This window comes from Dama dama, chromosome 13 (genome assembly GCF_033118175.1).
Source record: "Dama dama isolate Ldn47 chromosome 13, ASM3311817v1, whole genome shotgun sequence".
In the NCBI taxonomy this organism is placed as follows: Eukaryota; Metazoa; Chordata; class Mammalia; order Artiodactyla; family Cervidae; genus Dama; species Dama dama.
Window position 1 is genome coordinate 32,492,666 of NC_083693.1, and position 10,965 is coordinate 32,503,630.

Consider the following 10,965-nt stretch of genomic DNA (forward strand, 5'->3'; position numbering starts at 1 on the left):
CGCAAGAGATGCAGCTTCAATCCCTGGGTCAGGAAGATCCCCAGGAGGATGAAACGGCAACCCTCTCCAGTATTCTTGCCTGGGAAATCCCATGGACAGAGGAGCCAAGTGGGCTACAGTCCATGAGGTTGTAAAGAGTCAGACACGACTGAGCGACTGACACACACAAGGCCCTCCCTGAGAGTCTCTGTGTGAGAGTAGCCTGTGAGGGGAAGAGGAGACCTCTGAACATCCATCAAGGAAAGGGAAGATGAACCTGGTAATCCTAAATTAGCAAATTTCAAACAAAGCTGTTTAAAAAGAGTGCTGATAACATACTTTTCGAAGGTCACAGTGTCCAATACAACAACAAGAAACTTCACCTAGTCTTCTCTCTCCACTCAGTGCTGTCTTACGCAGACATGCAGATTTTCATCTTGTGTCACAGACTTAGGATTTTTACCAATGTCACCATCCCCTGCCCCTTCAACTGCACACACAGGTTGCCAGCTGCTCTCTAGAGCAGCTAGGTCTGTGTCTCCATCACCTCCAGTATCCCCAACAAGACTTCTTTACTTAAATCCATTAGGGAGGTACAGTGGTTAGCAAGGAAACATGGCCAGGAGATGCTGACAGTCAGCAAGCCTTGGAAGATGGGAGCCAGAAGAGGGGTGAAGACGCTAGTTTCTTCCATAGACAGACTAATGTATGTGGCCTGGTATACATTGCCTTCCCTGTCTGAGCCCTGTTTCTTCATCTACAACACAGACTTCAAAGGCTGAGTATCCAGAATGTATAAAGAGCTTTTAAAACTCAACAATAAGAGGAAAAATGGATAAAAGATCTAAACAGCTACTTCACTAAAGATTATACACAGATGGTGTATTAGGTTGCTAAAGTTGCTGTAACAAAGTTTAACAAAGCAGGTGGCGTAACCATTTTACTTTCTCGCTGTTCTGGAGGCTACAAGTCCAAGGTCAAGGTGTTGGTAGAGCTGGTTCCTCCTGAGGACTGCAAGGGAGAATCTGTTCTGTTCTTCCCCCTGCTTCTGGAGCATTGCTGGCAACCTTCAGTGTTTCTTGGCTTAGCAATCTCAGCCTTTATCTTCTGTGCAGGCACCTGGGTCCAAATTCCCCATTTTTATAAGACTACCAGTCATGGGACTTCCCTGGAGGTCCAGTGGTTCAGATTTTGTCTTCCAATGCAGGGGTGTAGGTTCCATGCCTGGTCAAGGAACTAAGATCTCACATGCTTCATGACCGAAAAACCAGAACATAAAACAAGCAAATATTATTACAGATTCAATAAAGATTTTAAATAACGGTCCACATCCAAAAAAAAAAAAAATACCAGTCATATTGATGTTCACAGACTCAGGTCTTTGACCCACCCTAATGTTGCACACCCTAATGGTCTCATTGTTTGCTGATCATTTGCAAAGACCCTAATTCCAAATAAGGTCACATTCTAGGAGTTAGAAATTTTTGGGGGGGGAGGGGGAATGGACAAAGTTCAATCCATAAAAGATGACAGAGAAGTATATGAAAACATACTCAATATCATTAGCCAACAGGGAAATGCAAATTAAAACTACAATGACATACCACTATATTCCTATTAGAATAGCTACAATACACACACACACACACCTGACAGATGGACATCATTAGTCAATAGGGAGATTCAGATTAAAACTATGAGACACCTATTACCCAGGTGTCCCACACTGCAGGTGGATTCTTTACCATCTGAGCCACCAGGGAAGCCCAGTCAGACACCACTATGCATCTATTAGAATGGCTACAAAATACACATGCACACATGCATGCATGCTCAGTCACTCAATCATGTCTGACTCTCTGTGACCCCATGGACTGTGGCCTGCCAGGCTCCTCTGCCCGTGGGATTCTCCAGGCAAGAATACTGGAGTGGGTTATCATGCCCTCCTCTGGGAATTTTCCTGACCCAGGGAATGAACCTGCATCTCTTATGTCTTCTACATTGGCAGGCGGGTTCCTTACCACTGGTGATATCTGGGAAAGCCCACACATATACACATACAGACACAAACATGACAATCTTGTACTGATGAGGATTTGAGCAGCTGACACCTCTATGTCGTTAGTGGGAACATAAATTTTGGAAAACAGTTTGACAGTTTCTTCTAAATTCTTGACATTCTTCTATGCACCTATTATATGAGCCAGAAATCCACTTCTAGGTAGTTATCAAAGAAGAATGAAAATTTAAGTTTTCCACAAAAGCCTGTACATGAATGTTTATACAATTTTACTCATCCTCATTCCACACTGGAAACAATCCTGATGTCTTTTAACTGGAAGAATGACATATGTCTCTACTATACTCAAACAGACTCAATTCAAGGAACAAACTGTTGATTTCCCAATATTATGCATGAATCTCAAAGGTGTTTTGGTCAGTGAAAGAAGCAGGGCCTCAAAGGCCACATAATGAATGATCATAATGAATGAATTCTGGAAAATGTAAAACTGTAGGGACAGGAAATAAATCAGTAATTGCCAGGGGGTGGGGGATGGAGAAAGTAGTGATTACCAAGAAGCAAGATAAAGGGATTTGGGGTATAAAGGAGCTGTTATGTGAGAAAATATGGTGGTTGACAAACAACTGTCTGTATTTGTTAAAACTATGAGAACTGTAGGGGCTTCCCAGGTGGTGCCAGTGGTAAAGAATCCTCCTGCCAATGCAGGAGATATGAGAAAATGTTTCAACCCCTGGGTTGGGAAGATCCTGGAGAAGGAAATGGCTACCCACTCCAGTATTCTTGCTTGGAGAATTCCATGGACAGACGGGCCTGAAGGCTACTGTGTACGGAGTCTTCGAAGAGTCAGACATGACAGAGTTCACATGCGTGTGTGTGTGCACACACACACACATGAGAACTGTAAACCACAGAGTCAACTTGACTGCATGTCAAATGATAAAAACCATCACCCAGGAGGTGGGGAGAACCCAAGAAGGCACACAGAATGTGACAAAGGAGTGTAACTGTACAACAGATGAACGCCATAACCACACTGAAGAGGGCGGGAAAAAAGGGGGTGACCTGAGTCACCCTGGAAGAGGGTTCTGCTTGGAAGCTCTAAGGCAAGAGACAGAAACAATGATGTAAGCACTCTACATTCTCATTGGTCATATTTTTTCTTTCACTTGGAGTATGCATCATCAATTCTGAGACTACTTGATATGTATATGAAAGTCAAACCAGAAAAATAGATTGCAAATAATGCACCCCAGGCTCGTCCCTCTCAGAGAAAGAAGTTGTCAAAAAAAAAGAAAAAGGTATAATCGTATTATACTTTTACTATAATCATGACCTTTATGGTGCTGGATTGGCATCCAAGATTTCAGTGTAAATTCATACATATGGAAGGAAAATAGTTGTGTGTGCATGTATGCACTTGTGTGTATGTGTGTGCACATGCATGCATGTACATGTGTGTGTGTGCATGCATTCATGCCCTAGTTTATATGCAGTCAACCTTTTAACTCTCCCAATGGCCAAACATAGAATGATTTGAGCAACAAAACAATGACAGTGTTGGATTTCAACCCATTTATGCATGCATGCATACATATATATATATATATATATATATACATACACACACGGAAGGAAGGAAAGAAGGAGGGAGGAAGTAATGGAGGGAGGAGGGGAAAGAGGAAGGTCAAGTAGGTTGGCAGTAAAGAAGGAAAAATTGGTTAGAGAAAAAAACACAAAGAGCCAAAAGACATACCAAACAGAAAAGTACAAATTACATTAAGATAAAAATTTTCATCCATGGGATTGGCAAAATTTTCAAAACACTGGAAACGTATATAAACTTGGTAAAAAGTGGAATTCTCATATACTGTTGGTAGAGACATTTTGATGGTAATTTAGCAGTATCCAGATGAGTATGTCTGTCAATTTAAGTCCATATCTAAAATCTATCCTATAAGAGTATTACCCTGTAGGCATAAAGATATATGTTCCAGGATATTTACTGCGGCATTTGTTTGTGATAGCAAAAAACAGAAACTTAATTAAATGTTCATCAGCAATGGACAAGAATGAGGTAACAGTAAATACAACAATTTAAAAGAATGAAGTGACCCTTATGTACTCAGATGGGGGAAAAGTCAATAACATATTGATCAGTAGGAAAAAAAACAAGTTTCATAAAAAATATGTCTGGTTTATTATAAAGAAAGGACAAACGACGTATGTTTGTAATATAAATATATCTTTGAGCATGCAAAGTAAAACATCTGGGATGATACATGTCAATCAGTGTGTGGTCTCTTGTCTTCTGAACAAAATTGGAAACTAGGTTTTCTGTTGAGAATCAGGGTGGCTGTTCTGAACATTTTCCATTCGAGGAGAATGGTTCTGGCTGGAATTGTGCTGGGAATAGGAAATGCAGCTGACACTACATCGACAAAACATAATGAAGGCTCAAAATGGAAACTGAGCCAATGGTCAGGGTCATCTCATTTTCCCCAGCAACTCATGATGTGGAGGAGGAAGGAAGAGCCATAGAGTGAGCATCTGCTATGACTCAGGCTGCTAAGTGCTTCACACTAAATCAATTCATCAAAACCTCCCAGGCACAAGACAATCTACAGAATGGGAGAAAATATTTGCAAATGACACAACCAATAAGGGCTTAATTTCCAAGATGTACAAAGAGCTCATACAACTCAACAACAACAATAAAAAACCTATCCAAAAATAGGCAGAAGACCTAAATAGATATTTCTCCAAAAAAAGAAAAACAGATGGCCAATAAACACAGGAAAAGGTACTCAACATCCCTAATTACTAGAGAAATGCAAATCAAAATTACAGTGAGGAACTACCTCACACCAGTCAGAATGATCATCATTAAAGAGTCTACAAATAAATGCTAGAGAGGGTGTGGAGAAAAGGGAACCCTCCTACCCTGCTAGTGGGAATGCACACAGGTGCAGCCACTGTGGAAAACAGTACGGAGGTTCCTCAGAAAACTAACAAGAGTTACCATATGATCCAGCAATCCCACTCCAGGGTATAAAATGGACAAACTGAAAATCAAAAGGATACGTGCATCCTGATGTTCATAGCATCACTATTCACACAACCAGACATGGAAATGACCTAAGTGTCCATTGACAGAAGAATGGATGAGGATGTAGTACATATATACAATGGAACACTACTCAGCCACAAAAAAGGATGGAATAATGCCATTTGCAGTGACATGGATGCAACTAGACATTATCATACTAAGTGAGATGTCAGAAAAAGAAAGACAAATACCACGTGATATCACTTATGAGTGGGATCTAAACAATGACACAAATGAACCTACATATGAAACAGAAACAGAATTAGTGACAGAACAGACTGGTGTTTGCCAAAGGAGAGGAGGTTGGGGGAGGGACTGAGTGGGAGGCTGGTGTTAGCAGACGTAAGCTCTAGCTCTTAAATTTAGGTCTCTGAAAAATTTTGAGTTAATTTTTTTTTTTTTGAGTTAATGCTTTGTATACCTTACATGCTAAGAATCCAAGTTCATTCTTTTGCATTTGCATATTCAGTTGTCCTTCACCAATGAGGAAGAAATTGTTCTTCCCGCATTGAATTGGTATTGTCACTCTTGTAGAAGATCAATTGACATAGATATTATGGATTTATCTCTAGACTTCCAACTCAATTTCATCAATATATGTGTCTATGCTAAGTTAGCACCATGTCATTGTTCAGTCATTAAGTCACATCCGACTCTTTGCGATCCCATAGTCAGAGTGGACTGCAGCCTGCCAGACTCCTCGGTCCGTGAGATTTCCCAGGCAAGAATACTGGAGTGAGTAGATCCAGGGATCAAACCCGCGTCTCCTGCTTTAGCAGGTGGGTTCTTTACTCCTGAGCCAACAAGGAAGCCCATGTTAGTACTGCACGGTCTTTTGATTAGTATTGTCTTGTATTAAGTTTTGAAACTGACATGTCTGAGCCCTCTAACTTTGTTCTTTCTCTAGATTGCTTTGGTTATCCTGGATCCTTTATATTTCCATATAAATTTTAGGATCAACTTGCCAATTTCTGCAAAGAAGCTGGTTTTTTTTTTTTTTTGTTTGTTTGTTTTTTGCTTTGGGATTTTTATTTATTTTTCTTCCATTTATTTTTATTACTTTACAATATTGTAGTGGCTAATATTTTACAACATTGTAGGGTTTTTGTCATACATTGACATGAATCAGCCATGGATTTACATGTATTCCCCATCCCGATCCCCCCTCCAACCTCCCTCTCCACCCGATCCCTCTGGGTCTTCCCAGTGCACCAGCCCTGAGCACTTGTTTCATGCATCCAACCTGGGCTGGTGATCTGTTTCTCCCTTGATAATATGCATGTTTCAATGCTGTTCTCTCAAAACATCCCACCCTCGCCTTCTCCCACAGCGTCCAAAAGTCTGTTCTGTACATCTGTGTCTCTTTTTCTATTTTGCATATAGGGTTATCATTACCATCTTTCTAAATTCCATATATATGCATTAGTATACTGTATTGGTCTTTATCTTTCTGGCTTACTTCACTCTGTATAATGGGCTTTCATCCATCTCATTAGAACTGATTCAAATGAATTCTTTTTAATGGCTGAGAAATATTCCATGGTGTATATGTACCACAGAAAAGCTGGGGTTTTGATGGGGACTGTATTGAATCTGTAGATCAATTTACTGTCATGTGAATAATATTAAGTTTTTTGATCCATAAATACACAATGCCTTTTCATTTATTTAGGTCTTCTTTAACAGTCCTTGGGCTTCCCTGGTGACTCAGATGGTAAAGAATCTACCTGCATTGCAGAGGACCTGGGTTCTATCCTCAAATGAGGGAAATTCCCTGGAGAAGAGAATGGCTACCCACTCCAGTATTCATGCCTGGAGGATGCCATGGGTATGGGAGCCTAGTGGGCTACAGTCTATGGGGTCACAAAGAGTTGGACAAAACAGAGCAATCAACACATTCTTTAATGTCCTTAAAAAAAAACTTTCTGTAGTTTTATAGTGTTCATTTTTTAAAAACTCTTCTTCCCTCTATGATTAACTGCTTTTGGACTTTAAACTCATTTTAAATGGGTCTGTTTCAGTCCTTTTATTACACTGCACGACCTAAGTATGTTCTGCACTGATGCTGCACTGTTTTACTTAACAACAGTTTTGCAGGACACTGTGACATCAGATTAGGAAAGTCTTTCTATACTCCTATCGATTTGCTTTTCTGAAAATCTCTTGTCCTCACTCACTCTCCCATATGAAAGTAAAAATCATATGAGTTTCCGTGAAAAGAATTCTACAGCAATTTGAATTGGAAGTACATGTTCAGGTTTATTTAAGGGTATGGGCTCCTTTATAGCATTCAGAGTATCTTTACTTATCCAAATTTTCTGTTATGTGTTTCAACAATATGTTGTATTTTTCTTTGTGGGTTCGGCGAGGATTAATTTTATGTGTCACTTCTCATCCGTACCTGGCGAAGTGACATTTTAATGAGGTTTGGACTTGGAATTGATGTTTGAATGGTTTAAGAATTCTGAGGATGTTGATGTAAAAGAACAAAATTAGAACATTTCCTAACACCACATACAAAGATAAACTCAAAATGGATTAAAGACCTAAATGTAAGGTCAGAGACTATAAAACTCTTAGAGGAAAGCATAGGCAGAACACTCGATGACATAAAGCAAAGCAACAACCTCTATGACCCACTTCCTAGAGGACGCTTTGCTAAAGTTAAGTTGGCCTGGTATGTTGTGACTGGGACCAAGGTGGCCATTAAGGTCATAAAGAAATGGAAACAGCTTCTCCAGCCTCCAAGAGTTCTTTCATGAGATAAATAGTATGAAGCTGCTAGACCATGAAAACTTCGCAAAACTCCTCGATGTCATTGACACGGAAGATTCTACCATCATGGTTATGGAATACATGCGCGGGGGAGACATGCGCACCTCCCTGGATGAGCAGGGCCGCATGACCGAGAAGGAGGCCCAGCGCCCCTTCCGGCTGCTCCTATCGGCCCTGAACCACGGCCACTAGCCGGGCACCGTGCACCGGGACCTGAAACCAAGCAACTTGCTCCTTGCTGCTGACCGAATGTGAAGATTGCAGACCAGTCCGAGCAACAAATACCACCCTGGAGAGAAGCTAAACACATTCTGTGGCAGCCCTGCCTACGCAGCCCCTGAGGTATTCCTGGGGTCGATGTACTTAGGCCCGCCTGTGGATGTGTGGAGCCTTGGCGTCAGCCTGTACGTCATGGTGACTGGGTCCACACCCTTCCAAGGACGAGATTACTGGAAGATGAGGCAGAGTGTGCTCACAGGGCATTATTGTGTGCCCGACCACCTATCATATGAAAAAAGAACATTAATAACAAGCATGCTGACCCTCAACCCAACAGACAGAGCTACTTTACACCATCTTCGGCAGCATCCATGGGTCTAGATGGATGAGAAGGAGCCACTCCAGCCGCTCTGTGAAGAGGACTCGGAGGTGACAGTGCAGAAGCTTCTGGGCTCTAGGTGGGCTGAAAGCCAGAGCTCAGAAAGCCTGAGCTTGAATAGACCCAGGGTGGGGCCCCAGTCCATCCTTGTGAAGCCCTCCCTTGCCATGAAGGACTTCACCATCCAAAAACCTCAGCCTCCAAGCCCTGAGATTTCCACCATCTTACCAGCCTGGCCACTCCTGACGGAGACGATTCGGATACTGGACACAACCCATGATTCAGATGAGATCACTGACCCTACCACTCCCCCACCTACCCCATCTTCCTGGTGTGACCATGGGGCCACTCCCTCCACCCATGGCACCCCGGACACCCGCCACACCTGCCACACACCTGCCACTAGCGATATCTGCTGCACAGGTGGCCCCCGAGACACCAGCAGCATCCAAGACATCAGTGGCACCCGGGACACCCGAGACACCAGCGGCATCCGAGATACCCGCGATACCCGCGGCAAGAGCGGCACCCATGACACCAGCGGCACCCGGGACCCCCGAGACACCAGCGGCACTCATGACACCCATGGCAAGAGCAGCACCCAGGACAAGAGCAGCACCCGAGACACCAGCGGCATCCGAGACGTCAGCGGCACCCGTGACACCCACGGCAAGAGCGGCGCACATGGCAAGGGTGGCAACTGTGGCAAAAGCAGCACCCGAGACACCAGCAGCAACCGGGACAAGAGTGGCCCCCGAGACACCCACGGTACCCGTGACATCAGCAGCAAAGCCCCAGAGGGAAACCACTACCCCCTGAGTGTGGCCAACACCGCCGGAAGCTCCGACCAAGGCGGGCAGCCCCACTCCCCAGCCACTCCCTCTCGCCTCAGCAAGAAAAAGAGGGGCGTGGCTGGGGGAATATGGAGGTTTATAAGAAAACACTGCTGTTGTGGGCTGCCCAGCAAAACCCGCACAAGTAAAATAGGCCCAGAACAACCCATGGATGACTGACCAAGACAAAAGGAGCCCTGCTGAGCTCCCTGGGACCCAGTCAAGTGGACTATGGGATTCAAATCCAGCACCTCCACGGCCTTCAGGAACCCTGGTCTGGAGCAGCCTGGGAGACCAGAAGAGGCATCACCTTGACCCAGCTGCCCCTCCTCTGCACTGGGTGAAACTTCACAGACTGGACTGTCCCCAGGGGCATGTCCCCCTTCCCCACACTCTCCCTTTCCATGTAGGTGGTGGAAGGGATAGTTTCTGCCAACTCCTTGGTTCTTCCTAGTTTTAATAAACTTTATTTCTCCAGAAAGATGTATCTCTGTCTGTTTTGCATCCTCTCCAGTTAGAGAACTGTGTACCATATGTAGTTGGAGTTAATGACTGAAGAATTAGCATGATCATTCTGAAGAGCAAGAATTGCTGCACTGCAGGGCGGAAATGCAGAAAGAGTGTATTCCCCTCTCGCACTGACAATACTGAAGAGTTCCAGAAGGGCCGAGGGGAACTTTTGGTCCCTGTAATCGTGACATGGAAGCTTAGGATAGAATAGTAAGTGCCCTGAACTAGCCAGTGTTTGGTGTGGTCAGTTCCCTGTGCAGATAAGTTTCCTGAATGTCCTGCAGGAGTTGGGCTCTCTCCTCTCTCATGTGGGGAGGGACCTGATAGGTGGGGTTTGAGTCGTTACAATATCTGTTTTATGTTCTGGTGTTTTGGCCTCATGGCATGTGGGATCTTAGCTCCCTGACCAGGGATCAAACTCGCACCACAAAGTTGTAACCACTGGACTGCATGCATTCTTAGTCACTCAGTCATGTCCAAGTCTTTGCGACCCCATGGACTATGGCCTGCCAGGCCCCTCTATCCATGGGATTTTCCAGGCAAGAATACTGGAGTGGGTTTGCCATGCCCTCCTCCAGGGGATCTTCCCAATCCAGGGAATGAACCTGCATCTCTTATGTCTCCTACATTGGCAGGCCGGTTCTTTACCACTGGTGCCATCTGGGGAAGCCCACGAATATACAGTGCAGAGTCATGACAGTCTCCAGTACTGATGAGGATGTGAGCAGCTAGAACATCTGTACGTCATCAGTGGAAAACAGTTTGACAGTTTCTTCTAAACATGCACGTATCATATAAGCCAGCAGATTCACTCCCAGGTATTTATCAAAGAAGAATGAAAACTTGTTTTACACAAAATTTCACACATTTATAAATTTTACTCATATAGTTGTATAATATTTGTACAATTGAGTCTCAATCTGCATCTGTGCATGTCATACTAGAGACGTGTGTCATACGGGAGATGCGTGTCATACTGGAGATGTGTGTCATTTTCCTATCTGTAGTACAGAAAAATGACACATATCTCTACTATACTCAAACAGACTCAATTCAAGGAACAAACTGCTGATTTGCCCAATATTATGCATGGATCTTAAAGGTGTTTTGGTCAATGAAAGGAGCTGGGCCTCAAAGGCCA